This window comes from Cynocephalus volans, chromosome 8 (genome assembly GCF_027409185.1).
Source record: "Cynocephalus volans isolate mCynVol1 chromosome 8, mCynVol1.pri, whole genome shotgun sequence".
Classification (NCBI taxonomy): domain Eukaryota; kingdom Metazoa; phylum Chordata; class Mammalia; order Dermoptera; family Cynocephalidae; genus Cynocephalus; species Cynocephalus volans.
This window is the reverse complement of record NC_084467.1, coordinates 117,059,317-117,073,926: the sequence shown is the minus strand read 5'-3', so window position 1 is coordinate 117,073,926 and position 14,610 is coordinate 117,059,317. Positions and strand designations below refer to the sequence as shown.

At 37.2% G+C, this 14,610-nt stretch overlaps 1 pseudogene; it reads right to left on the bottom strand.

Annotated features, from left to right (window-relative positions):
• LOC134384337 (mucosal pentraxin-like) overlaps positions 1-10,471 on the bottom strand; it is a 43,086-nt pseudogene extending 32,615 nt beyond the window's left edge.
• Positions 10,472-14,610: the final 4,139 nt, after the last annotated feature.

Sequence of the window (14,610 nt, the reverse complement as noted above, 5' to 3'; positions counted from 1 at the left end):
AAAAGGGATAATATGCACAAAGGAATGGGGGATATCATAGTGTGTGGAAAACAGAAAGCAGTTTTTTGTGACTAGAGCATAGAGTATAAGACGGTAGCAGGGAGAAGAATCTGGTAAAAATATAGAAAGATAATGCCTTAAAAGTAAGCAGTGTTCAGCTTATTAAGACATTTTAATCATGCCAATAAGTGTGAACTTTATCCTAAATGCCCCTGGAGGGAAGACACTGGAGTCTTTCAACCATGGAAATGACATGATCCAACTGGCATTTTGGAATATCACTCTGTTAACAGCTGGAAGGAGGGGAGTAACCCTTGACACAAAGTGACTCTTATTTAGTTGTTTCAACAATCCAAGTTAAGAGATGATGGGGTGATGAGAAAGAAGAGATGTAAACAGAAAGGAGAGAGAAATATTTAGAAGTAGAATGTCTAGGCTCAGGAGTCTCGGATATGAGGGGTGAGAGGTGACTGGCCTGACATTTGTTGCTGCCTTTGTGTCCAAACTCCCCCTTTCACTGTCTGATCAGTTGTGTTTGGGATGGTAGTGTCACGGAGCCCAAAGCACAATAGCAAAGGTGAGGAACTCCTCAGAAGGAAGCCGCGGCTGTATTATTCTGAGGCCTTGCACGGACTACTGAATAGCCCCTGACTCTGGCTCCTGAGACTGGGAAGGAACCAGAAGATTCCAGGAATAAATACCTGCAGAGGCTTCTCTGCACCAAGAACAAGGAAGAACTTTAATACAAGGGCAAGTAAGAGTCTTGTTGAGGATGAAAGAAGTGACAACATATGAATAGTCCCCAGCAAACTCTTGCCTTTCCTAGAAATGGTATGAATGAGTGGGAAGGACCTGATGTTCCCCAACGTGATCTTTTCTTCTAGTAGGCGGGTATTTCTTCATGGACAACCAATTGGTAAATGGAGGCAATTAGCTTCTTCCTCACCCAAGTCCTAATCTCTAGCAGTTCTCTGAGAGCAAATGAGAGTCACACTGCTCTCCCAGACATGGGCATCCTTACAGTCCGGTGAGCAACCCTCCTCCTGGGGTTATTCCCCATGGACTGGTCTATGAAAGCTGCTTTTCAGATCCACAACAGTATTTCTATTTTACCTTTGTTCATTCTTCTGTGCTAGGAGGTTTCACTCTAAATAAAGCTATGCTATTGGTCTAATTACTATGTGAGTCTGTATGAATACAGCACACACCACCAGCAGCCATGCTGTTATGCTTAGGTCCTGATGGGTCACAGGCCTCTATTCTTGTGCCATTATGAGACTATTTCTGGCGAAACTGAAAAAAAGAATACTGCTATTTAAAACAACAGCTGTCTTCTAAGGGAAAGTGGGGATAGATCTCGTTAAAAATAATTTCAGGGACTCTGCTGGTCTTTTGTGCCACTAGTGTAGTACATTGTCCCTTTGCCAAGAACCTTAATGGGTTTTGGTGCAGCCAGTGTGTGCCTGGAGCTGGAGTAAGGGCTAGAGACAGTTTTGTTTTGTGTTATTGCATAAAAGGAATTCAAAATTCACAGGAGGGGGAATGGATATGAGAAAGAAATGGTTGAGAAAAAGATGGGAAAGAAGATGGGAGGAAAAAGGAGCCTGTGCATCCCATATAGGTGCCACAGACTTGAAACACTTTTCAGGGGAGTGTGGCTGCAGTAACTTAGGGCAGGCATGCCAACGTTCATTTGCAAGTGAGCATTTCTGCAATGACTTGTGTACCCCACACCCCTCCACCTCATCTTTTCAAACTTTTAGTAAAGCTTGATCTGTATCACATGTGACAAATTTTATGTGGAAATGGGGATACCACACCAAGGTGAACACGTGAATGGGAAAGTATGTTTTGAACATACGACAATCTATAAACTGAACTAATTGCATCAGGAGTCAGAGGTAAGTGTAAGAATATAAACCTCTGAGAATTCAAAGAAATCATGAGGCAGGAATTGGACTTTTCTTAAGTTGTGAAAAAGGAGTTGAAAAAGTTTTTTTGAAAGAAGGCTTATCCCAGGTAAACACTTGGTTATACTAGCAATGACTGCCTCTAATATATGTGCGCTGTGGGAAAGTACAAATGAAGAATATTTGTATAAATATATAAAAGTTGGAAATCAAGTGAATGAATAAATAAAATATGTTTTAAAATCTTACCTAGACAAATATATCTTCATAATATCAAACCTAAAAAATATACATGAAGTTATGATTTTGATATACTGAAGATGTCTGAAATTATTTATTGTTGCATATGTTTGGGTATTAGACACATAATCCATAAAATATATGTTTGTTCCAAGAAATTAAATTTTACTGCCTGAATTTCAGAAAAATCACTACTTATGTCTTTTAATCAATATTTTCACATAGTATTTGTTTTATTGAAAGCGATGCAAAATTAGATAATATTCTTTGAGTTATTGTGGTCTTTGGATAGTTTTGTTAATTTCAATTTGTAGAAAATTCACTTTTCTGAGGCAGAAGCAATTGGAGCTGACAAGAAAATGTTTAAAGCAACATTTGAAGATAGGAATGAACCATAAATTTTACATATTATGTTCAAACATTGTAATGGGGTCAAAAATAATAAATTATCACAGAATGTTACAAAATATTTAAATTTCATCCTATAAATTACTATCACTTATATCAATTTTTTACTGTCTTTAGAAGCAACTTCTAGATCCACATGGTATTACTTAAGTTCTTTCCAAATTTCATTTCTGAAATATTATAAAGAAAACCAAAAACGGCAATATTGAGTTATCTCTCTTTAAGTGAGACTATACTTTATCTCTAATGGACTTAAAAATAGTCTGAATAGAAATTAATACCAGAATCTTTATGTATGAATTCTTTCATTCAGAGTTATGGAAATGCTCTTTTGATTCCTTTATTGAATGAATTTCTTTTACGTTATTGGAATATCACCTTTGTTGCTTATTTTACATGTGGTTTCTTTTGACTTAGAAAAAATATTTTCTATAAAATTTTGAGTAATATTTCTCTACCATTTTAAAGGATGATTTCTTAGATGTTGCTTTTACTGACTTCATTAATAGCAAGCAATATTTCTTAACAAATGACTGTGGATAACCCAAATTAAAGCTGATTTTATTTTCTGCTAAAGATCATTATTCACTATTTATTTAAATTTTTTCTCTTGTTTCTCTTACCTTGCTTAACCTAAACTAAATTGTTTTTAACAGCATTTGGTTCACATTTCCATCAGGTGTCCAACAGTGGTTGTAAGGTCAAATTTGATATGCCTTTCATCACAATATTTTATCCTTGATATATCCAGAAAATATTGTATGTAATTGTTTCAAAGAATGTCATATCTATGGGCATAGTTGGGGTCATGTCTTCTAGTGACAAATTCAAACTACACAATGTTTATATAGCACCAAAAAATGTGCTGAATTTTTGACTAAAATTCTATAGTAGGCACATTAATTTGAACTGAATTCTGGTTTTGCTCAAAACATTCGTATAATGTCAAGAGATGCCATGGCTATTTTCTAATACTTTTACCTAATACTGCTCAGGAGGTTTAACCATCCTTAGTCATGAAATTTGCCAATTTCTTGAATATAACTTTCTTCATCTTCCAATAGGCAAAACAAAATTGCATTTGATGTTTCCAAATTGTAAATTTCATTTGAATAATTTTATTTTTCATTCTCATTGTTTCTATTAATAATTAAATTTTTGTTTAGTAAGGGGTATAAAGGTAGGGGCATTTCCTTTCACCTGATCAAGTTGCAAATTTGACAATAATCCTTTTGCTCAGGTGCACTGTTTTTATAAATAAAAAACAGTGGTTTTATATATTTATGTAACAAAACATCTGTAATGTCTTAATCACAAATTTCATGAGGGTCATGCATGTCAGTAGTATGTTCACTTCCCTTGTTTACAGTTCTAAATAGTTCATCCTCCTTTTTTCTTAAAGCTTTTTTCTTTTGTGAGATCAAAATTTTTAAATCATATTCTTGACTTGTATTCATTCTCACTGACTAAAAAAATTTTAAATGTCTTCCTTCAAAGTGTTTGAAATTTGAATATAATTTCACAAAACATTCAAATTACAGTAAATGTAAAAGTTTTTATAAACACAATTTTATATTTTTAATAAAGTTATTTTTTCTAAAATACTTGTGTTCAAATAAATTTGAATCATGTTTAATAAATATGAATATAACTTAACATAACAAATAATTTGTTGTATTTAATAAATATAAAAAATTTAATTCAAAATTATTTTAAGCTGAAGTTGTATTTAATATTTTAACCTTTATTTAAATCTCAAATATCTTTGTAAAATCAAATTATTCACAGTTGTAGAGTTCAATGTCTGTGTATTTGACAATGCTAAGAATCAGTCCCATGATTTTTGAATATTATGAATATTTTTTTTTTTTTTTTTTTTTTTTTTGTCTTTTTGTGACCGGCTGCATGGCGCTCAGCCAGTGAGTGCACCGGCCATCCTTATATAGGATCCGAACCCGCAGCGGGAGCGCTGCCACGCTCCCAGCGCCGCACTCTCCCGAGTGCACCACGGGGTTGGCCCTGAATATTATGAATATTATGTTGGCTACAAATATCTAGACTTAAGAGTAATATGAGTTATTTAACATCACACAACATTTCTCATCTGCCATGTGCAAGCTGTGCTAGTCAGTGAGTCTCTGTGGAACCACAAATTGGAATGCAAAGAGAAGCAAGAGAATGGACAACTAGCACTGCTGGGAAATGATAATCTTTTATACAGGAACCTGCTACATTAATGTTACTCAAGAGGACAAATTTGATAAGTTAATTAATTTGTTTTTGTTTTTTTTTCCCTGTCCTAAGAGCTTCTGACATTCAAACCTTTCTTCATGCTAGGGAGTATCCATCTCTTAGTGCCACAAGCCACCAACCTAATGGTATTTGGACACAATTGCTTTTTATTTTGAGAACAAAGGATAAGAGATGTGGAGAACCATTCCTCTGGGGCAGTGAAAGGTGTTAGTTATTAGAGCAGATGTTAGGATTATGTGCCTTTAGGCCATCACTGAACATTGGATCCCAAGGGCAGAAGTACTTTTGTGTTTTTTAATAAATTCATTGTTGGCTGTGTCTATTTGTGATCCCTCTAAAATATGCAGCATAAGGAAGGATACCTTTGTCCAAATCAAATAGTGTTACTGACACTAAAAATTATTTTAAGTATTTTTATGGTAATAAAATGTCATAAATTTGTCTTATTAGTATGTGCATTGGTGATGAGAAGCCACATTCCATTTTTTGCTTTACCTAATCTGGTATCAATAACATTTATCAAAAGCTTTGTTATGTATCTTGAATTTCAGTCTCCTTTCCATTTGTGGGTATTGGTAGCTATTTTTTTTCTTTGTTCTTTTCTCTTTTTTTGGTTAAAAAATTTGCTTTTCTAGTAACTGCATGTATTAGTTCACTTCTGTGTTACTGTAATAGAATACCTGAGACTGGGTAATTTATAAAGACAAGAGGTTTATTTGGCTCATGATTCTGGGGCAACTATATCTGGCAGGGGCTTCAGGCTGCTTTTACTCATGATAGAAAGTGGCCGGGCAGCTGGTATGTGCAAGGGAATCGCATGACAGGAAAGGAAGCAATAGAGAGAGCCAGGCTCCTTTTAACAAACAGCTCTCCTGGAACTCCTTCCCCCCAACCCCTCTACCCCCTGCCCAAGGAGGGCATTAATCTATCTACGAGGAGTCCATCCACATGACCCCAACACCTCCCAGTACTGCCACATTGGGGATCAGACTTCAGTATGAGATCTGGTGGGTACAAATATCCAAACCATGTCACTGCACCTCTCCAACTCTGGGCTGTGTTCAGGACGATTGTATTAGTCCTTTTCTGTTGCTTACAGCAGAAATATCTGAAACAGGGTAATTTGTAAGAAAACAAAATTTATCACCTACAATTTCAGAGGCTGGGAAGTCCAAAGTCTGGGGGATACATCCGGTGAGGGCTTTATTCTCGTTGGTGACTCTATTCGGCAACTCAGGATGTCACATGGCAGATGGTGGAGCAACGGAGAGAGCTAGCTTCTCATTCCTTCCCCTTTTAAAGCCCTCAGAACCATGCCCACAACCACCATTAAACCATCGATTTATTAATCCATTTACTAGGACATGGTCCGTACAATCTAATCACCTCTTCAAGGCTCTACCTTTCAATTACCACAATTGGATTTCCCACCCTTTTAAAACAGTCATAGTGGAGATTAAGTTTCTAATACATGGACTTCAGGGGACACAATTCAGTCCACAGCATTCTGCTCTTGGCCCCCAAAGTTCAAGTCCTTCTCACAGGTAAATGCATTCATTCCATCCTCAAAGTCCTAACTTGTTTCAACTCAAAAGTACAAAGTCTCAAGGGCCCATCTTTAAAATCAAAACAAGTTATCTCCTTCTAAGATACAATGGTGGGATAAACATAGGGTACCTATTCCCATTCAAAAGGAGAAAAATAGGCTAAAAGAAAGGAGTAACAGGTCTTAAACAAGGCAAAAAACCAGCAGGGCAAGCATTATATCTTACAGCTGGTGAATCATGTACCTTGACTCCCATGTTCAATGTCCTCTGTACACAGGTGTGGGGGGTATGGGGTTGGGTCCCCAAGTCCTCAGGCAACTTCACTCATATGGCTTTCCTGGTCTCAGACCATGCTTCAGCTCTCGCAGGCTGGTGTTGCACACTGGCAGCTCTACAAGTCTGGGTTATCCGTGGTGGTCCTGCTCTCCCAGGTCTACTATACATTGCCTTCGTGGGGTTTCTCTGCTTCAGGGTTATAATTTTCTGATTGACCAGCCTTGATCATCTGCTCATGGCAATCTTGGGAGAGGTGGGGTCCCAGCACGGTTCTGAGCATGTGGTACATGATGGTCCATCGGAGTTGCCTTCCTCATCCTAAACATTATGATTAGTTCAGAGATGGGCACATGGTTCAAGCCTGGGACAGGGTTTTTCAGGATTGATACAATCTCTGAGATTTCTCTATTTCAAAATTGTAAGCACTAAAGACCACATAAACCTAGATATGCCACAGGCTATTTTTGCTACAAACTAAAGAATTCCTACCTGAGAAAAATCCAACACAGAATAACGGGAGCCAAAAGATTAAGAAGAAAACACCTGATGATGTCATCTGAACCCCTGGATCCAGCCTTACTACTGTGGATTTTTGAGTTATATGAACAATTGTATTCTTTTATTCTTATATTTTTTAAAAAACTCTAGTTCAAGTTAAATTTTTGTCATTTATAACCAAAATGTTCCAAATAATACACCACTTTCCTCCCACTTGACTTCTGGTCTTGTTCTTATGTACTTTGTTTAAGCTTTTTCATTGTAACTTCCCCATTCAAGTCTCTGTGACATTGAATAAAAGAGTCAATGAAGCTAACAATGACTTGCTGAAGCATTTATCATATCCTCTGTCATTTATTTATTTGATATGTTTATTATTATCTTCATGGTTAAAAATGAGAAAATAAATAAAGTTTAAGTTTCTTGCCCAAGATCAAAAACTAGAAGGAAACTGAGGCAGGATTCAGAACCTGGATGTATTAACTCCAAAGCCTAAACTTCCTAACCCACTTTCGCTGAATCACCAGTAATAAAAAGAGTGTTAATTTGTTTGTTTTACATGCCCTAGATCAAGTTTCTTCTTAGTTGCCTTTTTCTTCCTGTTTCCATAATTCCCTTGCACTCCATATCTCCCCATTTACTCTTCTCATAGAGTTCGTTGATCTTTCCCTAGCATCTGCAAATTAATTAGTTTAATAATCAGTGGTTCTCAGGTTTGCCTTTCCAACTTCTTTTTAGGATTCTTCTTAGTATTCACAGCAATAAGCACAGCCCCTGGCACATGATAGGTACTCTAGGCTAAAGGCTTGTGGAAACATGTTGAGGAAAGTTTTGAGCCAGTAATGACTCTCTTCTTCACTATGTAAAAATAACTACCGTGTTCTCCTTGAGTCTTCTCTTTTTTAGAGTAAACTTCCTTAGTCCTTTCAGTTCTTCCTGATAAACATGTTCCAGTTGAGGAGGATTTAGGCTATTATAGTTTTACTGTAGTTTGAAGATCCAGTTCCGTAGAAAGACTAACGTGATCTTCACATACAGAATGGCTGAGAGGAAAGAGGCAGGAAGCCAAAAGACCAGTGATGTTCTGTCACAGGAACAAGCCATGAGTTTATCATGTCCCTTATCATAACATACGCCAATTATTCACTTGTTTATCTCTACCATTAGACTGTAAACTCCGTAAGAGCAGAGACATTACTTGTCTTGTTCATTGATTTTTTTGAATGCCCAGCACAAAGCACATGACCTCCTACCTGGTGTTAAGCCACATAGGCTTTGAAGTCAGTCTACATGAGTTCAAATCCTGGATCAACCACATATAGGCTCTAAGACCTTGGCAAGCCACATAATTTCCATAACCCTTCATGACCTTATATTTAAATGCGGATAACAGTAATTCCTATCTCAAGTAGTCACTGTGAAGATTAAATTAGATAGTCCATAGGAAGTGTTTAGCATAGTGGCTGGCACATATTAAGCAATCAAAAATGCCTGTTGCTGTTTTGCTATTATTATAAGGTCCTCAATAAATACTATATTGTTTAATGAGTTAGTTATAGGTACTTGGCTTTCATTATTTTTGTTCCTAATCTCTCCATACAGGCCAGTTTGATAATCTACCTACATTCAAACAACATGTCAGATGGGAGGTAACCAATGAAATACCACAAAGACTGGCCACCTCACATTTGCATGGCTAGCTCTCTCATCTAATCAGGAGCTGACTCACATTGTGCTTGCCAGACCTCTAAAGCTTTTACAAACATGTGTCATTTACCAACTTGTTCAGGGAAATTTGGGTTAGAAATCAAAAACTCATCAGTTTAAAATCCAATGGTTAGGGTGATAGTTTTGGCTTCAAAATGAGGTGAGGACCTGAGGATAAATAGAAAGGACATTGTCTCTTCAGTGACCAGGGAAGAAAAGAAAATAACTCTGGAATTGGGGTTAGATGGGAAGAGAACAAAAGTTTAAACTTGGAAGCAGTATAGAGATGACAATAAAAACTTGCTTTATGTGTCAGCAAATGCCAAGATGAGGTACTAAAACTGTGCTGGTAATTATTCACGCAGATATAGTTTGCATCCTGAGGGATTTGCATATTGCAGTAAAGTGTCTTTGTACTCTGAAACAGCTATGGGAGAGGGGTAGAGCTGGAGTAGTGAAGGGGAAAGCAAGTGGGTCTTGGGGCATGATCTTTGGAAGAGCAACTCCCTCTTGCCTTATGTGGCAGCAGTGGAAATATACTCAGCAGCAAAAGTGGCCACAGAGCCTGCTGTTTGGGAGCACCTCTGGGCACCTGCTCCATCACATGATCACAAAATATCATGTGCTTTTACCAGCCCAGATGGACACCACTTGTTTCTGTACCCATATCCTAAATTTCTGGGTATTGAGTGAGAGCCAGAGGGTTATGTCCTGACTAAATCGTAGCTGTGGGCCTGAGCTCTGCATTGAACTAAAGCATCTTTCCATGCCCTTGACTCTGCTCTCTGTGTGGAGATGGACCCACAGTCTACACATTTACAGACAAAAGCAATACCTCCCCATGCTGAGGTATATCTGGAGCTGAGCCAGGACAGGCTCTGGTCCAGAAAAGGGGCTTGGTCTTCAGAATAAATCCTTCTCGATGACTGGTATCTTGAAAATACACAGTGAAGATTTGTTTAAAGAATTGATTCATTGATTATTTAATTAATTAAAATGTTGTTTCTAAATTAATTGATTAATTAATTAATTTTAAAAAGTTGCTTCTAAACTAAATATTGGCTTCCATAAGAAAGATTTAGGAGACATTGCTTTGGGAGTGATCCCCAGTGTTCTTCTTACTTGCAAGTAATAAAGCCTTTTCCTCCTACTCTGGTCTTGGTGGACTCCCACAATCCAGAAACAGAAACAGCAGAAAAGCCTAAGAATGTGGTAATAATAAGGGAAGAGGAGTGTGCTGAAGTACGATTCTGAATTGCGGATCTTTTACAGCCATCCCTTTTCCTGATGATTAAGGAGAGGAGGCAGAAAAGATCAGAGGGGCTCTGGAAGGCACCACCAGACCCTACATAACAGCAATTGATGAAAGCCATAGGTTTCTCCTGGTCTTAAGCTTAGGATCAAAACACAAATCACTTCTACAGCATCAGTGCACCTGTCCACCTCACTGGCCCTGGGAGGTGACCTTGCCTGCCTGATGATGGTAGTAGTGGGCCTGGTGACCTCACTGCCAGTAGTGCCTCCCACTGCTGCCACAGACACTGGGTGCTGTGCAAGCAGTCCATGACAGCTACTGCCACAGTAATTGTTGCCATAAGGGTGGTTTGCTGTCACATCAGGAACCACTGCCATCTTATAGGTGGCCCACTGACCATTCATCAGCATAAACAGAAGGAAAATTACCAGTGAAGCCCAGAGAAAGAGGTGAGAGAGCACAGACCTATGACCCAGTGGCCCAACCCACAAGGTGAACTATGCTGTCATACACAGTAGCACACCTAGGGGTGGGAGGTACATACACAGCCCACAGGATTGCCTTCATTTGGGGAGAGACACATGCAGAACTTCCTGAGAGTACAGAAACCCAGGATACCCCAATAGAGTAAGGAAGAAAATCCCCAATCACCACCATCCCATCTCCCAAATGGGAGAAGCAAGATTCCAAGAAGGAACTCTGTCTGTAGGAAGAGGAAAGAGAAAACCCACCCAGGGTCACCCATTCAAACTGAGGAGCACCAGTATACCCTATGCACCCAGCAGGGTCACTAGGAGCTAGCCAGGGTGCCAAAATGCCCACCCAGGTTCAAGCACTCCAGCCAAAGAGTAAGAGAGCAACCAGGTACTTCTCCCAAGAACTTGAGAGCTTGCCCATATCCTGGATGAACCATCATAGTGTCACCAACCTCAACAAAGAATCACTACCCCAGGGCCTAGGCCATGTAGGTACTCACATACAATTTCAACAGTGGATGCAGCTGAAGTACCTACACAGAGACTACACTTCTGCTTCTAGCTGGAACCAATACTAAAATACCCCACTCAATGGTCAATATAAAACATATCTACAGAGGGAGGTCTCTCTCCTCAAAGCCCACTACAGAAAACAGAAAAAGCAACTGCTCTACCAGATGACTAAACATCAAGGCAGAGATGTCACAAATATGAAAAAGCAAGAAAATATGACACCATTGATGGAATACAATAATTCTCAAGTACCAGACCCCATAGAGCAGGAAGCCCTTGAAATGACTAAAAAGTAACACTGAGCAACAATATTATGGAAACTCAGTAAGATACAAGAAGATTCAGAAGACACAACAAAATGAGAAAAAGTACCCAGGGTCTGAAGGAGGAAATGTACAAAAAGATTAAAGCCTTAGAAAAGAATGCAGTAGAACTCCTGGAACTGAAGGATTCATTCAATGAAATGAAAAACACAACTGAGAGCTTAAGCAGTAGGCTAGAACAAGCAGAAGAAAGAATTTCTGATTTGAAGATGGTCTTTTAAAAATAACCTAGGTGGAAAAAAAGAAAAAGAAAAAAGAATTTTTTTAAAATGAAGAAAACATAAGAGAGCTAGCAGACAACCTGAAGCACACAAACATCTCAATCATGAGTGTTCCAGAAGGAGAGGAGAAAGAAAAAGGCATTGAAAAATTTTCTTCTATTTGAAGAAATAATAGCAGAAAATTTCCCAGGAATACAGGGAGAGACACAGACCTTCAAATCCTGAAGGCTCAAAGATCCCTAAACACATTCAACCCCAAAAGGTCCTCTTTGAGACACATTATAGTCAAACTGGCAAAGCTCAAAGACAAAGAGAGGATCTTGAAAACAGCAAGAGAAAAAGAGTCTAGTCTCCTATAAGGAAGACCCCATCAGACTAACAGCAGACTTCTCAACAGACACCCTAAAGGCTAGAGGAGAATAGGATCATATATTCAAAATACTAAAAGAAAAAAAATTGCCAGCCAATAATACTATACCCAGAGGGCTATCCTTCAGAAATGAGGGAGAAATAGTGTACTCACTAAACAAAAATTGTGGGAGTTCACAACCACACAAGCAGCCCTAAAAGAAATACTCAAGGGAGTACTGCATCTGGAAAATAAAAATAAAAAATAAAAAACAATAATCACTACCATGAATTCACAAGAAAGAACAAAACCCAACAGCAGAACAATAATACAAATGAGAAAGAGAAAGAAATATAATCTACCCACCTCAAGAAACTAACAAACATGGAAGACAAACAATAGAAGAAGAAGAAGGGAACAAAAGATATTTAAAACATCCAAATAAAAATGAATGAAATTCCAGGAGTAAGTCAATGCCTTTCAATAATAATGCTAAATGTAGATGGAGTAAATCCCCCACTCAAAAGACACAGGCTGACTGATTGGATTAAAAAGGTAGACCTAAATATAGGCTACCTTCAAGAGACTTACTTCACCTGTAAAGACACATACCAACTAATAGTGAAGGGATGTAAAAAACATACCATGTAAAAGGAAATCCAAAATGAGAAAGAATAGCTATTCTTATCAGAAAGAGAGACAAAGAAGTGCATTATATAAAAATAAAGGCATCTATTCAGCAAGAAGGCATAACAATCATGACTATATGTGCACCAACACCAGAGCACCCCGATATATAAAGCAAACACTTTCAGATCTAAAAAAGAGTTAGGCTCGAATAGAATAATAGTTGGGGACCTGAAAAACCCTCTCTCAGCATTGGACAGTTCATCTAGGCAACAAATCAACAGAGAAACAAAGGATTTAAAGTACACTTTAGACCAACTGGACATGGCAAATATCTATAGAATATTTCATCCAACAATTACAGAATATACATTTTTCTCATCGGCACATGGAACATTTTCCAGGATAGACCACATGTTAGGTTAAAAATCAAGTCTAAACAAACTTTAAAAAATTGAAGTAATTTCAAGCACCTTTTCAGACTACAGTGTTAAAACTAGAAATCAATAACAAAAGTATGGAAACAATACAAATGCATGGAAATTAAACAACATGCTCCTGAACAACCTATGGATCCAAGAGGGAATTAAACAGAAAATCAACAAATTTCTTGAAAGTAGTGAAAGTAAAGACACATCATACCAAAACCTGTGGGATACTGTAAAAGCAGTACAAAGAGGGAAATTTACTGTAATAAATGCTTACATCAAAAGAATAGAAAGATTTAAAATAAACAACCTAATGCTACATATTGAAGAATTAGAAAAACAAGAACAATTCAACCCAAAAATTATTAGATGAAAAGAAATAATTAAAATCAAATCAGAACTAAATGAAATAGATATTTGTCTATTTTGTTTATCTTCTGAAAAACCAACCTTTTGTTTCATTGATATTTTCTATCATATTTTTGGTCTCTATTTCATTTAGTTCTGCTCTGAGTTTAATTATTTCTGTCCATCTGCTAACTTTCGGATTGGATCATTCTTCTTTTCCTACTTCTTTGAGGTGTAATTTTAGGTTGTTTATTTGAACTCTTTCTATTCTCTTAATGTAATAAGCATTTACTGCAACAAACTTTCCTCTTAATACTGCTTTTACAGTATCCCATAAGTTTTGGTATGATGTGTTCTTATTATCATTTGTTTTGAGAAATTTTTTCATTTCCTGTTTGATTTCTTTTTAACCCATGTGTCATTCAGGAGCATGTTGTTTAATTTCCAAGTATTTGTGTGATTTCCAAAGTTTTACTTGTTATCAATTAATAGTTTTAATCCATTGTGTTATGAGCAGATGCATAAAATGATTTCAATTTTTTAACTTCATTGATACTTGATTTGTGACCTAATATGTTATCTATCTTGGAGAATGTTCCATGTGCTGATGAGAATAATGTATATTCTCTAGTTGCTGGGTGAAATGTTCTATAGCTAAAAAAGGAAGAGAGAAGATCCAAATAACAACAATCAAAAATGAAAGAAGGAACATTACAACTGATACCAAAGAAATATAAAGAATCATTAGAGACTACCATAATCAACTCTATGTCAACGAAGTTGAAAACCTGGAGGAAATGGATGAATTTCTGGAAATGCACAAACTACCAAGACTGATCCTAGAAGACATGGAAAACCTGAACAGACCAATAACAAGCAATGAGATTAAAGCAGTAATCAGCAGTCTCCCACCAAAGAAAAGCCCAGGACCAGATGGCTTTACTACCTAATTCTACCAAACCTTTAAAGAGGAACTAATAACGATTATCTTCAAGCTGTTCCAAAAAATTGAAACTAATAACAATTATCTTCAAGCTGTTCCAAAAAATTGGTCATTCTCTCAAACTCAATATATGAGGCCAGCATCACCTTGATACCAAAACCAGACAGTGATACAACAAAAAACAGAAAACCACATGCCAATATCTCTGATGAATACAGGTGCAAAAATCCTCAAGAAAATATTAGCAGAGTATAGCAACACAACAAAACATTTACACACCATGATCAA